Genomic DNA, 19,095 nt, shown 5'->3' on the forward strand with positions numbered 1-19,095 from the left:
TTGCTCGGCCCATGACCTTGGGCTATACAACCTGAAGCAGGTGGTGCTTCCTGCCATTGTAGTGACCTCTTAAAAGGAAAGAGGAGGGAGGGCTTCTCCCTGCTGCCTGCTTCCTGGTGTCATCTAACTGCCAGGTGGATTCACTCCCAGGTCAGATCAGAGGACAACTTCAGCTATCTACTTGGTTCTGTATTCATGAGTGTATTTCCTCAATTTATCCTAATAAATTTCCCTAATACTCCTTAAGCTGACTCCTGTGGATTTCTCTCATTACCCAACTAACCAGAAGAAAGAAAAAGAGGACCCAAATCAGCAGAATCCGAATGAACAGAGAAACATTACAATGGACACCAAGAAATTGAGAATTTATGAGTACTTTTAAAAACCTATATTCCATTAAATTGGAAAATTTAAAAGAAATATTTTTTTTGATTCATTCAGACTACCAAAGTTAAACCAAGAAGAGACCAACAACCTAAACAGATTCTAACTGAAGAAAGAAAAAGGGGCATAAATCCTGACTAAGGAGGTGATAACTGTGTCTGGGGAGAGACAAACAGCTCCCAGATCCTCACACACTCAACACAAAGATAAATTTACAGAGGTACATTACAATAAAGCTACCAGAAAGCAAAGACAGGGAGAATTTTGAAGTAAGCATATCTGTTGTGGTTTGAATAGGTAGGGCCCATGTTTGAGTACTTGGCCCAAAGGGAGTGAACTATTAGGAAGTGTGGCCTTGTTGGAGTAGGTGTGGCCTTGTAGGAGGATGTATATCACTGCAGAGGCAGGCTTTGAGGTCTCATATATGCTAAGCCACACCCAGTGTGACAGCTCACTTCCTGTTGTCTGCAGATCAGTTCCTTCTCTAGCACCATGTCTGCCTGTACTCTGCCATGCTTCTCACCATGATGATAATGGACTAAACCTCTTAAACTGTAAGCCAGCTGCAATTAAATGTTTTCCTTTATAAGAGTTGCCATGGTCATGGTGTCTCTTCACAGCTATAAAAACCCTAACAAAGGAAACATCTCATACAATAAAATTTTATAAAAAATATCAGGGGTTTTTGTTATGCCCAGATTGTGACCCCCCCCCCAAAGAGACCACCAAAGACCTTGGATGTCCAGAATGCAACAGCAAGGTTTATTCTGCAGATACAAGTCTAGACAGGGACTCATTCCTACACCCAATACAGTGAGGCAGGGAGGAGTCCCTCTTTCTTGGGGAAGTTAGTTTTTATAGGCAAAACCCATAAAATTCTTAGAGGGGAGGGGGTTAGTACAGGTCCATCCTTGATTGGTCCAGTTTTTCCTGGGCCTGAACTTTATCTTATTCTAGCTTATCTGTTTGCCCTGTCAGGAGTTTTACAACTCCTCTCCCAGGTCTGGTCATGTTATCTCCGGAGAGGGGCATCTTGTGGTTAATTGGTTACCATCAGACATCCTGACTCTGTTCTTTTGTTCCTGGGGCTGGTGCCACCATTTCTGGGGACTTGAAACTGGCCTGGGTCTATCTATATTGAGATATCTTTGTCTAAGGCCCCCTTTTTGAGACAATAGAGTGAGGGTCTTGTGCCTAGATCACGTCCCCAAAGCTGCTACTGAAGACTTTAGGTACAGAATGCAAAAGTAAGGTGTTTTCTAAGTTTACAAGTCTCCAGGGAGGCTCTTCCAAATCTCTCACTCACAGCAGGGAGGTTGGAAGGAGCGCTCCCCTTTCTTTGTGAGGCTAGTTCTTAAAGGCACAGACCATATAATTTATCTTAACCCGCCTCCCTTTTTAGTCTTTTGGTCGAATATCCTGACTGTTTTCCAAAGTCCCTGTAGCAGATACAGCCACCTGGGGAAAAGGGGTCTAAGTTCTTATCTACACTTAGGAATCCTGGTTTAAGCTTCTCTTTGTCTATAGGGGATAGAGTGGGGGGTTTTACAGTTTTCTCAGAAGGAACCTGTAGACATGGAGAAAATGAAATAAAATATTCAAACTACTAATAAGGAAAACAAACAAACAAAAAACAAAAATCTGCCTTCAAAAAATGCCCACTAGTGTAAAACTCACTGTGAGAGTAAAACATAGTCAAATTGTCCCTTCAGTCTCACAGCCCACTCCTTCTGGCATCTGCTATTTTAAGGGTAAGGCCTCCCTTGGGTAATCAACACAGGATGGCATACCAGCTGGGGCAGGACCAAGCCCCTCTCCCCTGTATCACAGCTGAGTAAGGATCGAACCATAGGGAATGGACTCTAAGAAGCCAGTTCGTGTACCTGGGATAAGTCCTGGTCCCATTGCCAGGTTACCCACAAATACATCAAGCCACACAACTGTCACCCACATTCAGAGGGCCTAGTGTGGTCCCATGCAGGCTCCCCAGCTGTCAGTCCAGAGTTCATGAGCTCCCACTACCTTCGGTCAGCTATCTCTGTGGTTTTTTCCATCATGATCCTGACCCCCATCTTGCTCCTATAATCCCTCCTCCCTCTCTTCAACTGAACTCCAGGAGCTTGGCCAAGTACTTGGCTGTGGGTCTCTGCATCTGTTTCCATCAGTCACTGGATATAGTTTCTATGATGACAATTAGGGTAGACACCAATCTGAGAACAGTGGGGGGCTAGTTCAAGCACCCTGTCCACCATTGCTATGAGACTTAGCTGGGGACATCATTGTGACTTCCTGGGGATTTCCCTATCTCCAGATTTCTCTCTAACCCCTTAATGGTTCACTCTGTCAAGATATCTCTTTCATTGCTCTCCCTCTCCGTCCATCCCTCCCCCAACTCAGCCATCTGAAATTCTCATGTTCTCAACTCCCCTCCCTTTACACCTGCCTCCCAGTTTATACAGATCTTAACCCTTTCCCCTTCCTGGGGCTAACCATGTGTGTCTCTCTTAGTGTCCTCCTCTTTACTTAGCTTCTTTGGGATTGTGAATTGTAGCCTGGTTATCCTTTGCTTTGCATCTAATATTCACTTATAAGTGAGTGCATACCATGTTTGTCTTTCTGTGTCTGGGTTACCTCACTCAGGATGATTTTTTTCTAGTTCCATCCATTTGCCTTCAAATTTCATGATGGCATTGCTTTTTACTGCTGCATAATACTCTATTGTGTAAATGTACCACATTTTCTTTACCTGTTCTTCCGTTGAGGGGCATCTAGTTGTTTCTAGGTTCTGGCTATTATGAATAATGCTACTATGAACATAGTTGAGCCTATGTCCTAGTGGTGTGGTTGAGCATCTGTTGGGTATATGCCCAAGAGTGTTATTGCTGGATCCTGAGGTTAGATTGATTCCCAATTTTCCGAAATAATTCCCAATTTTCTGAGATATTGACATACTAATTTCCAGAGTGGCTGTATAAGATTGCATTCCTACCAGCAGTGGAGGAGTGTTCCTTTTCTCCACATCCTCTCCAATATCAGTTGTCATCAGTGTTTTTGATCTTAGCCATTCTGACAGGCATAATATGGTATCTCAGAGTCATTTGGATTTGCACTTCCCTGATGACTAAGGATGCTGAACAATTCCTTAAATGTCTTTCAGCCATTTGAGATTCTTCTGTTGAGAATTCTCTGTTTAGATCTGTACCTCATTTTTAATTGGATTATTTGGTATTTTGATGTCTAGTTTCTTGAATTCTTTATATATTTTAGAGATCAGCCCTCTGTCAGATGTGGGGTTGGTGAAGATCTTTTCCCATTCTGTAGGCTGGCATTTTGCCTTATTGATCTTGTCCTTTGTGTTACAGAGCTTCTCAGTTTCAGGAGGTACCATTTATTAATTGTTGCTCTCCGTGTCTGTGCTACTGGTATTATATTTAGGAAGTGGTCTCCTATGCCAATGCATTCAAGGCTATGTTGCTGGTGCTGCAGGGGATGATTGGCAAGGAGGCAGAATGGAGGTTGCTGCCCAGTCTCTGGGGCTGTGATGACTGAGGGTGGGGAGCATAATGTGTGCCCCTGGGGCCTAGCAGCTAGAGAACTAGGCTGTCCAGTCAGGATAGCAGGGCCTTATCACTTTCCAATCAGTGCAGGAGTGGGGGGCATATGGCTCTGGTGGTCACTAGTGTTGCAGGGGATGGCTGGCGAGGGGCTTATTTTACTTTCATGCTCCAGAATTTCTATTTGTATCTGTTTTACTGGAGTTTTTGGTCATTTCACTGTAAAAATCTTTGTTGACGTCCTAAAATGAATTGGACATATTCTGTTGCATTTTCATTTCTTTATATAAATGTTTCTATAGAGCCTGTTCAATACAGTTTACTTGTTGTCATCCTTCCCCATGTGCCTGTGAATAGATCTTTATTTACTTGTTTTTCTTACAACTTTTTGTTCAAACTTAAGTGTGCTGGCTAGTTTTATGTCAACTTGATACTAGTTAGATTTATCCAAAAGGAGCGAACCTTAATTGTGAAAATGCCTCCATAAGATATACCTGTAAGGCACACTCTTAATTAGTGATTGGTGGGGAAGGGCCCCATGAGTCTTATCATCCCTGGGCTAGTGTTTCTGGGTTTTGTAAGAAAGCAGGCTGAGCAAGCCATGGAAAGCAAGCCAATGAGCAGCAAGCACCCCTCCATGGCCTCCGCTTCAGTTCCTACCTCCAGATTGAGTTCTGGTCCTGCTTCCTCCAGTGATGGACTATAATGTAGCAGTGTAAACCAAATAAACCCTTTCCTCCCCAACTTGTTTTTGGTGATGATAGTTCATCATAGTAATAGTAACCCTAACTAAGACAGTAGGTGTTTTAAATACTATAATTTGGCAACTCAGGAAAACAGGCTCTTTTCCTGGTTCATTGTGTATTATGGCTATTTGTCATTGTCCCTTGTGTTTGTCCTCTAGGGAGTTTTATGAATAACATTGAATAGTCTTAGTATTTGTTAGATAGTCTTATTCCATATTATTATGTGACCACAAAGAATATTTTTCATGTTTGTATATATATGTAAAAATATATTCATATATTAGTTTAGCATATTTAAACTAATATATATACAATATACATTGTATAGTAATATATAATATTAATGTATTAATATGTAAAAATATACAATATATATTAGTTCATTAGCCAGTGCATGAGTCAACAGAGTATTCCTAGTGCTGTCTTCTAAGTCCTTTAAGGATGAACTTAGCATGGTGTGTTAGAGTTTCCTTCAACTCCATCAAGTAGTTTATAGTTTTTCCTCAGCCTTCATTTCTTGCTTTTATGCAATATGAAGGTTAGCCACACATGGAATCATAGCTTTCTCAAAGGATTTTATCTGAACAGTCAGCCAGCACAAGCTTTTAATTTCTCAGGTTCTATGAAAAATTTTAAGACAAGCTTTCTTCAAACCACCTGACTCTCCAGTCTTTCTATCTAAATTCTAGTGTCTTTTTTCCTTCTGTTTTCCCCTTGACACAAGCAGCTTTACTTAATGCAACTTCTTTTTAGCCATCTTTTGTAAATACCTTCCAATAGCTGCCTTATCACTGATAGACTTGAAAGTTGGGTAGGACAAAGACAAGTCTTTTCTACTGGTATTTCAAAGATATTCCAGCAGGTCCAAAGAAGCAATGACAATTCTTTGACATTGTAGTCTATTTTGCGTTATTGATATTAATTACCCACCGTGAGAATTTAACCTAAGGCCTTCAACATTTCCTCAGAGTTAGGTACTAGAAGGTGAGGTAGACTAGCATATTACAAAACTATTAAATTTTGGTGCCTTTCCCCCTTTGATTAAGTGCCTATCTGGGTGGTACAAATTTCTGCTAGTCTCAAGAGTTGTGATAAAGCTGATTCTGACACATTTTGTTAGTTACTTCATTTATTTCTTCAGTTACTTCTTTATTTCCAAGATTATAGAATTTATTACTCCAACTATTTTAGTTGACATTTATTACAAGTATTAAAACTGTTTTGTGTTTGCTTTTTTAGTTGACATGGGTGTCCAAATGTTTATTTTTAAACACAGTAGCTTTTCCATATTTCTGAGCATAGTTGTTATATTAGATCAGAGGATGGTTGCAATTAAATTGCTTTCAATTACAACATGATTTGTTAATGTTGATAGCAGGTAAAATGAGGAGTGAGAGGGATGATGATAAGATAAAGAATGTGTTTATGGAAGGCCTTTTAACTACAATAACATTGAATCTAGGGTAAAATATTTAAAAAAATCAATAGTAGATTGCAGTGCAGCCTGCAGGCTACTGATTTTGACACACATCATTACTAGTCTGTGACTAATGTTTTCAATGTTTTTTTGTTCTTCAGATATCATCTGTACCCCCAATACCAATCACTTGTAATAAGGTGGTATAATAAACACTTAATAGTTTCTTTTGGTGTATTTTAATTTCTAGCTTTTAGGCCCATTATTCAATAATATAAGAATTACTTAAACAAAATTCCCACTTAACAACCATAGTCAATTTGATTGCCAAGAATTATGCATTATGCATATGCAGGCTCTTAAAATTTTGCATTATGAAGCATCTTGAAAGGAATGGATTGCATTCCAGGTAAGTTGTAGACCATTACAGAAAACCACAACAATTCAAAATGCTGAGAACTACTGACCTAGTGTTCCTAGGCCCAGTTGATGCATCTATAACACAACTCTTGCACCTAAAGCTCAGGGAACATGGCATACTAGGGGACAGAAAGATTTTAAAAGCCAGAGGACCAGGAAGTCTGCTCTACGGTTTGTTTTCTAGATACAACAGGGAAGCCACATGAGTTAAATTAACTAAGACTTGAACATTGACAATGCCCATTGACAGGCCATTACGGATGGGTAACTCTCACAAGGCTCCACCCTCGATAAGTAACTATAGGCAATCAATCACTGCTATGAGAGAGGGAATTAGTCTTGCCCAAGGATGAGCCCGAGTGGTTATCCAATACCAAGTGGTCAGCCCTAAAATTATATACACACAAATTTTACTCACATCTTGTATTTATATGTATGTATAGGAGCAACAATGATAATTAAAGAAAAAAAAAGAAAATAACAACAAATAAAACAATAGAGATGACACATGAAACCAAGAGAGCATGGAGCTAGATGAAAAAACAGTGGAAGGAGGAAACAGAACATGTTAACAGGGGATAGATGATGATCGAAGTATATTATATACATGTATGAAATGCCATAGTAAAGTCAATTATTTTGTACAATTAATAAATACTAAAAATATAAAAAATTATTAAAGAAAATACAAATGATGGCGACTACATGAAAATAATGAATATATTAAGCTTTCAGAGGCATACAAGCCAAAGCTATAGAAATTCAATCTCACCTTATTCACAGTAGCTACCAAGAAAACAGAACACAATAAATGTAGACAAAAGTGTCTGGGTGCTACTTAGAACATGCTAGTAGGAATGTAAACTAGTGTAGCCCCTATAGAACTCAGCTCAGAGGCTACTCAATAAATAAAAATAGAATAACCCAGGAAAACACCAAAGTTCAAGCAAGAGCTTGGATTGTAGCTCAGTAGTATGGCCTATGATTAGTATGCCTGAAGTCTTGGGTTTGATAACCAATGCTGAGAAAAGGGGGACTCCAAGTGAGGATTCTACTGTATGCACATCATTTGGGGGCCACTGTAAGATTCAAAAGATAACAAAAACAAGTTAATCCATCTTAAGGCACGAACCACCTGCACAAATTATTAGAGGAAACAGTACCTAACTCATGTCAAGCAGGAGCATCACGTATGTTTTCCTCATCAAAAGTATTTGCCTTATTAATGATTAATGTGGAAGCCAGCTCATCATGGAAAGTGCTACCTCTGGGCAGGTGGTCCTGGTTGGTTTAAGAAAGCAGGCTGAAAAAGCCATGGGAAGCAAGTTAATAAGCAGCATCTCTCTATGGCTTCTACTTCAGTTCTCACTTCCAGCTTCCTGCCTTAAGGTACTGCCCTGAATCCCTTCAGTGATGTGGAAGTGTAGGTAAAATAAACCCTTTCTTTCCCAAGCTGTTTATGGGCATAGTGCATTGTCACAGCAATAGAAATACTAACTAAGACACAAGATCAATTAAAGATATAAATCTATCAGTCTGAATTGATTCAGGCCTATAGAGCTTTATAATCAGCAGGAAATATTAAATAACTGTGTTCTGTAGGATAATAATTTTTAGAGTCAAGATGAAAAACACACTTGATTCTTACTTGATATTTCCAAAGGCATAACTCACTATGATTCCTCTCTTTCAGGAATGATAATTGCCAGTTGTTTAGCTGACATCATAATTAGTAATTACTGAAATATATTACATTTAGATTAGGAATAAGAACATATCTATGTCTGTATTTCTATTTAACATTATATTAGTGCACCTCAGTGCAATAAAGCTGAATGAATGAATGAATGAATAAGAAGATAGATAAAGATAGACATATGACAGACTTTTGAAAGACAGTAACAAAATTGTCATTATTAGTGGACAATGTTAGTAGATCAACAGAAAAACACAACAGAATCCACAATTTACTGTTATTCTGTAAATAAGGTATTTGCATCATTGTATGCAAAATAATTGATCATATATAAGTAGAAGAGAGCAAATTTTTTATTATTAAGAAATTTTCTACTTATTTTACATACTAACCACAAATCCCCTCTCCTCCCTCTTCCCATCCCCCAGCCTTCCCCCCAAATCAACCCTCCATTCCCACCTCCCCCAAGGCAAGGTCTCCCATGGGGAGTCTGCAGAGCCTGGTACATTCAGCTGAGGCAGGTCCAAGCCCCTCCTCCATCCACCAAGGCTGAGCAAGGTTTCCCATCATATAGGCACTGGGCTCCAAAAAGCCCACTCATGCACCAGGGATGGATCCTGATCCCAATGCCTGGGGGAGGGCCCTAAACAGTTCAAGCTAAACAACTGTCTCACCTATCCAAAGGGTCTAGTCTAGTACCATGGGGGCTCCACCGCTATTGGTCCACAGTTATGCGTTTCCACTAGTTTGGCTGGCTGTCTCTGTACATTTTCCCATCATGATCTCAATCTCTGTACATATTCCCATCATGATCTTGATGTCCCTTGCTCATATACTACCTCCTCTCTCTCATTGATTGGACTCCTAGAGCTTGGCCTGACACCTGGCCGTGGATCTCTGCATCTGCTTCCATTAGTTACTGGGTGACGGCTCTATGGTAACAGTTAGGGTATTTACTAATCTGATTACCGGAATAGGCCAGTTCAGGCACCCTCTCGACTACTGCTAATAGTCTAAGATGAGGTTATCCTTGTGGATTCCTGGGAACTTACCTAGCACCCTGTTTCTCCCTATTCTTATGATGTCTTCATTTATCATGGCATCTCTTTCCTTGGACAGCAAAATTTTTTTAAAGAGGAAAATGGATACTATCTTAATCATAAAATGTTAAAAATAAATTTCACAAAACTTCAAGAGAGTTCTGTAATAAAATCTGTAATGTAATATGTTATTTAAAGGATCACAGATATTTAACTTTTGTGGATATACTTTTGAGGATAGTGAAACCCAATATCACAAAACTTTTAATTTTCTCAAATGGATTAATGTCTTACTCCATTATATGTTGGAAGTGTGTGATCTGTTTTTTTTTTTCTTATTTTGATTTTACAGTTAAAAGATTACATGAATCTTAGAAGAGATTTTAAACTTTGGACTTTTAAACATTGTTGAGACTGTGATAGACCATGGGGACTTTTGAAGTTGGACTGAATATATTTTGCATTGTGATATGACTACAAGCCTATGGGAGCCAGGGAGTGGAATGTGATGGTTTGACTAGGTATGGCCCCCCATAGACTCATGTGTTTAAATGCTTGGCTCATAGGGAGTGGCACTATTAGGGGGTATGGCCTTATTGGAGTAGGTATGGCCTTATTGGAGGAAGTGTGTCACTATGGTGGCAGGCTTTGAGGTCTCATATGCTTAAGCTACACCCAGCATGGGACACAGTTGCTTCTGCTGCCTGCGGATCAAGATGTAGAACTCTGAGATCCTTCTCCAGCACCATGTCTGCCTTACACTGCCATGAACATATTGGACTAAACCTCTGAAACTGTAAGCCAGCCCCAATGAAATATTAACCTTTATAAGAGTTGTCATGGTCATGGTGTATCTTCAAAGCAATAAAAACCATAACTAAGTGTGGTGGTATTGTGTTCCCCGAAATATTGTGCACCCTAATAAACTTATCTGGGGTCAGAGACAGAACAGCCACAATATTAAACATAGAGGAATGGCTGTGGTAGCACATGCCTTTAACCCCAGCACTTGGGAGGCAGAGCTAGGCAGAAATCCATATGTTCAAGGATACAGCCAAGCATGATGACTCACACCTTTAATCTCAGAGAGCGAGCCTTTAATCCCAGGGAGTGATGGCAGAAGGCAGAAAGATATGTAAGACATGAGAACCAGAAACTAGAAGCATTTGACTGGTTAAGCATTTGGCTGGTTAAGCTTTCAGGCTTTGGAGCACAGTTCAGCTGAGAGCCATTTGGATATGAGGACACAGAGGCTTCCAGTCTGAGAAAACAAGAACAGCTGAGGATCCAGTGAGGTGAGGTAGCTATGGCTTGTTCTGTCTCTCTGATCTTCCAGCTTCACCCCAATACTTGGCTCTAGGTTTGTTGTGGTGGTAATCTAATCGTACTGAAATGTGATTTTGATTGTATGTTAATAAATAAAGTTGCCCGGGGGTCAGAGCTATTAGAGCCATAGCAAGAGTGTGGCGGTGGTGGCACACGCCTTTAATCCTATAGATATCTGTGTGTTCAGGGATATAGCCAGCATTGGAGACATATGCCTTTAAGACCTAGGGGGCTGTACATTCAGACAGTGACGAGGCAGTCACGTGTTTGGGTTTACAACCAATGAGAAGGCAGAACAAAATACTTTAAATAGACGAACAGACAGGAAATAGAACCCTCATTCGGGAAGCTGGGACACCGCAGGCGGAAGGGTGAGATTTTAGCTCTGAGCTCTGACCTCTTGGCTTTCTCTTTTGCATTGTTTCTGTGTTTCTTATTTAATAAGACGGTTGGTTACATCTATAGTTTGTTTTATTAATAAGACTCTCTAAGATTCCTGCTACAACTAAGACAGAAATCAAGCCAGGAACTCAAGCAGGGTAGGAGCTGATGCAGAGGCCATGGAGGTTGGTGTCTTACTAGCTTATTCCCTATGGCTTTCTCATCTTTCTTTCTTATAAAACCTAAAAGCACCTGCCCAGAGGCAGCACCAGCCTCAGTGGTCTGAGCCCTCCCATATCAATCATTAATCAAGACAATACCCTATAGATTTGCCTACAGATCAATTTTTTGGAGACACTTTTTCAATTAGGATTCCCTCTTCTGGGGTGCCTGAACTGGCTTTCCCCAGTAATCAGATTGGTGACTACTCTAACTGTCATCATAGAGCCTTCATCCAGTAACTGATGGAAGCAGATGCAGAGACCCACAGCCAAGCACCAGGCCGAGCTCCAGGAGTCCAGTCGAAGAGACAGAAGAGGGATTGTATGAGCAAGGGGCATCAAAATAATGATGGAGAAATCTACAGAGACAACTGAGCTAAACCAGTGGGAACTCATGAACTTTAGACCAACAGCTGTGGAGCCTCCATGGGACTGGACTAGGCCCTCTGCATGTGTGAGATAATTGTGTAGCTTGGTCTGTTTGAGGGGTCCCTGGCAGTGGGATGAGAATTTATCCCTGGTGCATGAGCTGGCTTTTTGGAGCTTATTCCCTGAGTAAGTGGGATGCCTTACTCAGCCTTGATGAAGGGGGGAGGGGCTTGGTCCTGCCTCAATTGAATGTACCAGGCTTTTTTTACTCCTCATGGGAGGCCTTGCCCTTTTGGGGGAGTGCATGTGGGGGAGAGAGATAAGAAAGGGGAAGTTGGGAGCAGGAGGAGGATGGGAGGGGGAACTGTGGTTGGTATGCAAAATGAAAAAAATTTAAACAAAAGATTTCCTCTTCCCAGATATGCCTACATTTGTGTCAGGTTGACCAAAAATGACTAGCACAATAAAAATCTAACAATGGGGCTGGAGAGATGGCTCAGAGGTTTAAGAGCACTGGCTGCTCTTCCAGAGGTCCTGAGTTCAATTCCCAGTAACCACATGGTGGTTCACAACCATCTACAAAGAGATCCAGTGCCTTAAAAAAAAATCTAACAAAAAGAATACACATACAGAGTACAAGGGAAACAGGTTAAAAAACAGACATTTCAAGAGCAAGTCCTCTTTATATACATAGAAACCTATATGTAGTATGAAATGTAGTAGAGGAAGAAAGGGCAGAAAAATCAATATTGAAGTATTTGACTATTCATTTTAGAAAATATAATGAACATACTCTAGAAGACTGGAAGAAACCGATCCTAGAAGCTAAGCTCCAGTTCTTAGCTATAAACTATAGTCTTCTAATCTATTTGTTAATAGTTTCTTGACTAATATAACAGATTTTTTTGTGGCCAAAGAACTACAAATGCTGGATAAAGTATCTTAAAAACTCTTAGCCCCAAAGCCTGACATATATAATGAAGTTAATCTATATTAAAGGCGTAACTGAAAAGGGAGTGGCATTCAGTGACACCAAAGCTCAAACTAACCTTTTTCTGTTTTCCCTAAGAGACATTTGTAAATTTATTAATCCTTCCAGATAAAAGGTGACAAGACACACATCCTAATCCAGAGCTAAAGAAGCAATGTTTCATTAAATAAGAAATGGGAAGGAATATACCCCCAGTAGAAGAAAACGCCCAAAGGAAGCCAGCCACAAGCCTGTTGCAGCTTCGGATTGTGTGCTCTGTCACATTCATGAGGCTCTAGCCATGAAACTGTTTTAAAGCAGTTCTCAACCCTGAATGCCTTTAGGAGACCAGTGGACATGCCTAGGCAGATCCTCTACAAATGGGCTTTGAAACGGTCAGCACAGGGTCAGTGATAGAGTGCTCAGGAAAACAAGAAACCTTGCTTGAAAATAGATTGAAATGACAGAAGAAGGAAGAGATATGTGAACACATACAAAGAAGCACAGACTACTGAAACAAAGCTCCATGGCAACCATATGAAAACAAATGCTACGGAATGACTGAAGGAAGTGCATTGAGTATGTGAAAGAAAATCAGTTAGTATTTCTGAGAATAACTCTTTAGCACCAATTTAAAATAGAAAACCCTTTTCAGAAGGTAAACAGAATCTCTGAAGGACTACCATGATCTTTCCCAAGGAAGTGCCCATTTGTCTTAGATGACTAAAGGAATACTAAAAAAGAAATATTAGTAGGATCCTATACAGTATGCAAAGCTCTCGTCATTTTTTATCAATTTTTCATCAAAAGAGCAATGTTGGGTATAGCACGTGGGTTAAAGGCTCCACTTCCTTCAGTTTTAGATACCCACAGACATCTTCCATGAGCCAGTCCTCTTCCTCATCTGGACTGCTGCTATCACCTCCAGGCTAATGCATGTTTTCTTTAATCCCAGCTTGCCTTGCTCAGCCCAGCTCAGTCCCAAGATGGAAACTTTCACTCAGCAAGAAAGCTGCTATGCAACATTATGTGACATTTTTTTAAACCTGTTTCTTAATTCATAGCAGGCAAGCATTCTGACACTCTCCAAGCAATACTATATGTATCTGTATACATACATATATAATACTTTTATTATAGCATTTCTTCTTTATCTACTCACCCATCAGTCATGTTTCTTACTTAAGCATCTACCATGACGAATTTAATAACTTGCCTCATGACAATAATTATCTTTGAAAAATTCAATGCTATTTTCATACATAAATGCACACAGTACTAATGTAATGCATATATACAGAATATTTTCATGTTTTACTTACTAGTCATTTCTTAAAATCCACTGTTGCTATTGTAAGACCTTGTTAACTTAAATTGTCAACTTAACACAGTCCAGAGACATCTGGGAAGAAAGTCTCCAGTCTGCATCAGGTTGTCCTGTGGATATGTCTAAGGGGGATTATCTTGATTATTAATTGATACAGAAGAGCTCAGCCCACTATGGGCTGCACCACCCTTATGGAAGTGATTCTGGGCTGTATAAAGGAAGCTATCTAAGCATGAGCATGTGAACTAGCCATAGAGCAAGCCAACAGGAAGCATTCCTCTGTGGTTCCTGCTTGATTCCTATTATGACTTACCACAATGATGGACTGTGATCTCGAAGTGTAAGACAAATAGCTCATTTCTTTCCCTAAGCTGCTACTGCATAGAGCATTTATCACAGCAACAGAAAAGGAGACTAGAACATTATACACAGATACCTTGTTTATCAGCTACCTCCTTCCCACTGCTAATATTTATCCATTACCTGGATGATAGGCACAGAGTGTACCCAGATCTTTTCTGTGGGAAGAAACTAACATGTAGTGAGCACAAACGTCCCCACCAGGCTTAATTACATCCACTATAATGGACTTCCTGTTATTGTTAAGTTATTTGCAGTTATTAAGAAGTTTAGTGATTGACTGGCTAAACAGAGAATTTGTCAAATTATAAGTCTTCATCAAAATGTGACTTACCTAACTATGTCAATCCAATGCAACAATATAAGGAGACATTATTATATTACTGGCTTATGTATAAAGTCATCAAATCACAGGGAAAGAGTTTATAACAAGTCTGCTCTTGGGCAAGGAATATTGTTCAGAGATAATTGCCTAGGAGGATAAAAGCTTGTGGTTCATTCCCAATGCCAAAAACAAGACAAAGGGAGACAAAGCTACACGTTCCCAATTATATTCTCATGACTGTTTTCCTTGAAAAATAAACCCAAATAATTAGTAGTTTATTCAGAGATTAACTCTCAAACAAAATCACTGCTTGCTATCAGCAGAATTAACTGTTAGAACTACTTCATCGTAGGAAAGGTCCCTTGTATGTCACAGCTTCAAAAGATGAAGAATCTTTTGTCAGATAAAACCCCCAAGAACTGAGCCTGAAGAGATGGTTGAGTGGTGAAGAGAGCTTACTAACCTTCTCTTGCAGAGGACCTGAGTTCGGTTCCCAGCATCTACAGTGAGCAGCTTTCAACTGCCTGGAGCTCCCCCTCCAGGGGGACCTGATGGATTCCTCTGGCTGCCACAGGCTCCTAAACTCATGGACACATGCCCTCCCCTACACACATATACATCATTAAAAATAAAATAAATCTTTTAGAAAGTTTAAATCACTTTTAAAATAACCACTAGGAATTGGTCACTGCCAAAGAATAATTTCTCAATTGTCTTGTTTAATTTTTGAAATATATATACATATTTTTAATAATGTTAGTTATATAAGTTTTGGGGAGATAAATCTTATATAAAATACTAACAAATTTTTTGAAAAAACTATACTTCATAGTTTATTATAGTTACATAAAATTTCTTTCTCCCCAACCCCTGCTATGTGTGTGTGTGTGTGTGTCTGTCTATGTGTGTTTATGTGTGTGTGTATGTGTGTGTGTTTGCATGTGCAAGCCAGAAGCTAACATCAAGACTCTCCACTTTTATTTTGAAACAAGGACTCCACTAAAACATGTGATCACTGATAGACTACCCTGGAGGCCAGCAAACTCCGGAATCTTCCTACTGCCCATCCCCTTCCACCCACCCCTATGTTTCCCCCTCTGCTGGAATTACAGGTGTGCATGTCCATACAGCTTTTATTATTTGAATGCTGGCATCCAAACTCAGGTTCCCATGCATGTAAAGAAAATGCTTTGCTGACTGAGTCGTCTCCCTAGGTTGAAATTATTCGTTCAAAACCTTTGATAATTGGTACTTGTGGACATTGATTTTATGGCTCCTTTAATTTCAATAGCTATAATCAATATTTTCTGTTTATGTCAAGATAAATCTATCATGAAGGAAACAAAATATTTGGAATCATTATATAATGGCATGATGCATATAGGAAATGTGGAAAGGGCTGTAAAATGTTATTGTTCATGCGTATTGGATTAATGAACACTGGTTTAATTATCTGTTACTACCACAATGGGATATATTGTGGCAAGATGCCCAGACAATGTTAAGCAAATAATTAGCACCACTGAATAAAGTTTCTTATAAGCTAATATTTTTCTATATCATCAACAAAAGTATCCAAGCAAGATATTTGTTCAAATAGTAAAACACACAGAAATATCCCTGTAACAAGACAAGAATGTATTCTACAGATATAAGTGTTTTTAAAGGAACCAAGGATGCATTTAGAAGCTACAGTGGTTTTTGTCTGACAATTTTCCAATTCATTCATTTCTCCTAAACTGTCTGGGGTGTTGCTGGCTTAGTGATGGCTTCCAACTAATTCCCATGTTAATCCAACCCAAATTTCTGATTATGTTTGAAAGACACTAAGCAAATTAGATGTCAGTTGGGAAATGCTTGGCAGGATAGAAGCAGCTAGTGAGATCTGGATGGCTGGGCTGCAGTTCTGTGCACCAAGCAGGGAGTTCGCAGTACAAAGAGCACCAGTCTAGTTTCACACAATTGCTATAGTAATGATAAGGAGATGAAAGATCCAACTAGTGTCTGAAAGTTCCTCTGGTTTTTCAAAGCAGTCTCAAAGGCAGCGTGTGTGGAAATGAACTGGGCTGTGCAGCAACTAAATTTAGTGTGTGTGGAAAACCGAGATCTGAAATTAAGAATTTTATACATTCAATGTCATTTATTGAATGAGAGTTAACTAAATGTATCTTTTCTAAAACTGAGGAGAATCTACATGGACATCTATTAAGTTTGGAGTTACATAAACAGGAAGACCAAAAGTGTCTCTTTTTTTTTGTCTTGTTTTTTAAGACAGGGCTTCTCTGTGTAGTTTTGGTTCCTGTCCTGGATCTTGCTCTGTAGACCAGGCTGACCTTAAACTCACAGAGATCCACCTGGCTCTGCCTCCCAAGTGCTGGGATTAAAGGTGTGCACCACCACCACCACCACCACCACCACCACCACCCAGTGACAAAAGTGTCTTAAACAAAAACTGTGTATCCTCATATTGTCAATCTCTTTTCTATAAATGACAAAAATATTCCATGCCCAAGTCTTGAAAATGAGTCAATAATCTATGCAAGAGTCATTTATTCAGTGTCAAATGTTTTTATTGAATTATGTCACTCTAAGAAACTCCATGTTTTCTCTACCCCAACATTAAATTTCTTAAATTAAAGAACATTGCCCTCGACTAACAGGTGGTCAAAACAATGTAAAATACAAGACAAAAATTTAAGTAAATGAATCTGAGATCTAAATACAGGAATAATGAAATTCAAAAATAAAATATATAGCAAAAAAATTAAATTCTGTACAAATAAGTTAGCTGGAAATCTCAGATGCTGCAAGGCCACTCTTTTGAAGTATTGAATAAACTTATGGAAGACTAGAATATTTGTATTTGTTGCTCAAGACACCATGCTCCATAAAAAAGAATGGATGGGATTTTCTTCTTGGATGTTAGATTTAGATTATCATGAAATCTATGTAGTCTGTTGTAGCTTTGTTCCATGATGTTGCTGGTATTAAAACATTTCTGGGTCAACTAGGATGGATTTTATTAATCAGTTCTGAATTATTCACTTATCATGCATATGTCTCATGTGAATATGCAAATATGTTATTTTGTTACATTTTCTAGCTTATTTGTTTCTTCTTCAAATGGAAATTTTGTGGTAAACTTACATCAGCTAAGTCTATTGTCATTTTCACCAGTATGGGCCCACTTCCTGCTTTTGCTCATTCCATTTTCAATGTTATTATAATTATTATTATTTTTTCTAGCAGAGTGATAAGAAATCCATGGTCTTTCATGCTATTTTTATAATTACTTGGGGACATCACCAACTGTGGCATGTAAGGTGGCCAGCCTAGTGGATAAATTTGTGTGTTCTGTCTACTCCAGACACACATTCCCCCATCTCTTTCCTTCTTAAGCTTTCCCAGACACATCATGTGCACAAAACAACTGAAATTAAGCCAGTTGCCAAGCCCAGGGTAGCCTCAAATTTTTGAAGTCAAAAGAATAGTCATACCCTTATCTAATACAAGAGATAGTAGTGGTCTAGCTTAATGAGGAAGGCATGCCACAAGCTAAGAACATACCCAAACTATACCACTTGTGCCAAAGAATCAGCCTGTGCCACCCAAACATATACATAAAGGAAAAACAAAAATGAAATGCATGGCCATATTGAGGATAGGGAAGGGGTTGGTCATTTGAAAGGTACATCAAAGTACCCACAGAAACAAGAATAAGGGCCAAACTCTCCTAAATTCCATGAAGACTGATGCAATCCAGGAAGTTACAGAAGGAAAGGCTCCACTCCAGTGAAGGTTGGTTCATTGGAGGTGGCATGGAGTAGGAGGAGAAGCAGCTGGCGCAGACACAGCAGGCTGTCTACAGAATGTAGCAAATAATACTGGTAAAGGCAGTGACATTAAATAAAGTGTAGTGGGTAGCCATTCCAGCTTTGACCTGGAAGCTCCACCCCCCACTGAGGCTTTGGTAACTGTCACACCTACAAGGCAGAGCTGAGAGAGGACACTGAAGACCGGAGATCCAGATGCGCCGGCTCTCTTGGTTCCTGGACCTTGGATGCTGGAGGTAGACTGAGCAGAGTTCTCCAGAGAACACCGCTGGACTGCGCTATACCTTTCCTAGACCCTATAAATTATCCCTTCACTTGTAAGTTACCCCACAAAATAAACCTCCCCTTTAACTACGTGGAGTGGCCTTAATAATTTCACCAACAATAAGGTCATTTTGATACAGCTGAAATATTCTTCTACTAGAACAAGATGTCAACTAGGATTTTCATAACTAGACAGAACTTAGACTGGCTTCAAAGCCCAAAGCACCCTCTGTTAGGATGCAATGGAGTTGATGAGTTTAAACTGAAGTCAGTCTTCATTTCCTAAAATCCTCAGGCCCTTAAGAACTATCCTAAATCTACTCTCCCTTTGTTAAATAAATGGAAAAACAGAACACACATGATGAGGGCACATTGGTTTGCAACAAAGTTTACTAAATTTTCAGTCTTGATGTTGTAATGACTGCCAAGAAAAAAAAAGATTCCTTTAAGTATTAGTGTTCA

The sequence above is a fragment of the Peromyscus leucopus genome, chromosome 6 (assembly GCF_004664715.2).
Source record: "Peromyscus leucopus breed LL Stock chromosome 6, UCI_PerLeu_2.1, whole genome shotgun sequence".
NCBI classification, from domain to species: domain Eukaryota; kingdom Metazoa; phylum Chordata; class Mammalia; order Rodentia; family Cricetidae; genus Peromyscus; species Peromyscus leucopus.